We start from the raw sequence: 1,741 nt of genomic DNA on the forward strand, positions 1-1,741 counted from the left end.
CTTACAAGAAAACCAAAATAAAATGGAAACTAACAGCATTACAAACTACCTTTTAAACATAAGGGAAGTCGTAACCTCAATATATTATATAACTGCCAATGATAAAGACCGTTGTCGTACTTCACATATGGAGTACTTTACAGCTATCTTTCCCATGGGAGATAGACAACACATGATTATATACCACATGTACATACACACAGTGTATTCTTTATTAATACAAGAAGGTAGACAACACATGGTTATATACCACATGTACACACACACACAGTGTATTCTTTATTAATACAAGAAGGTAGACAACACATGGTTATATACCACATGTACACACACACACAGTGTCAGTAAGATGATATCTTGAGATCAACAGTGACATAGGTAGCACTTGTGTCTTGAAAGGAACAGTATTGTATCCATATCCACCAGTTCCTGTTGAGAGTATTGCGATATCTGTGTATCTTAAACTGTTAAACCTCTGTGTTAAAATTTTGTTTATAGTTTACTTTATTCCTTCCATACTTTGAGTACACAGCATGAACAAGATATCCAGAATGCAATAACTTACTTCTAGTGCATGCATAACACGTAGAAATGACCAAATCTTTTAAAGTATGATGAACAAACAAAATGTGTAGAATTTGTTACAGTTTCATGCAAAATTAACAAAATGTTATCTTATTGAAGCTTTAGTAATGAAAATAGAGAAAAGTTAAATAGATTTATGTTATTAAATGGTGTAGTATATTTTTCTAACAGCCCTAGTTCGTTCACACAGTTTCCCACTTTGTTTTTCAACCTTGGAAATTTCCCTAATCTGTAGTTGTTATTTTAGTACTGTATCCTGAAGTATCATAATATGGATTCTCGTTTATTTCAACTACATATTTTGTGCCATAAATGATGTTAAAGCGGTAAATCTCATCTAAAATAATCTTGCAGGGTATTGTGTGTTGTGCTAAAACTAGTAAAGTATGATAGTATTTCATGCCACAGAGTTCGAAGACACTGCTGAAAACTTGTTATCTTGAAGAAAATCATTATCACTATTATAGGAATATTTTGAAAATTTTTGAATTACATCTAATTATAAATTAATTAAATCCATTTCTAATATGAGTAATATAAGCAAGTTAACAGTGTGTGTGTGTACGTGATGAGATCACGGATGCAAGTATTAATACAAGCATGATATATTGTATTCTGTAAAATTAATTTAACACAAAAAATATAAAACTCCATGATCCAAGCACTTTTGAAAGGTGAACATTTCTTTATTTCGTGTATGTTCTCTGAATTACAGTTTTACACTAAACTAGCAAGTTTTAATACAAGCTTCCTGACCTTGACACAGTGATACTTAAATAAAATTTTTATACTGACTGCAATATATTTGTATGTGGTATTCCCAAGTAAAATTGATTTACCCCAAAAATGAAAAGATATATATGTAGGAAATTCAATCAGGAAAATCATCACAGAATAAATCTGAGTTTGAGAAAGAAAAAGACTAGATGCAATGTAAAGATACAAGTAAATAATCTTTTTTCACACTCACAAACAATCAAAATAATGTTTGTATTGGATGAAGGGCAGCACCTTTACTTGATAGTTATTTCTCTAAACTACCCTAAGAATAAAAGAGGCTTGTTAAGAAAGCACAAGTCGTAATGGATGCCACATTGCACCACTATAAGGGAGGGGGTTATTAATTAATATTAAGTGTTTAGGAGGCACAGAGAAT

Source organism: Limulus polyphemus, unplaced genomic scaffold (assembly GCF_000517525.1).
Source record: "Limulus polyphemus unplaced genomic scaffold, Limulus_polyphemus-2.1.2 Scaffold1746, whole genome shotgun sequence".
NCBI lineage: Eukaryota > Metazoa > Arthropoda > Merostomata > Xiphosura > Limulidae > Limulus > Limulus polyphemus.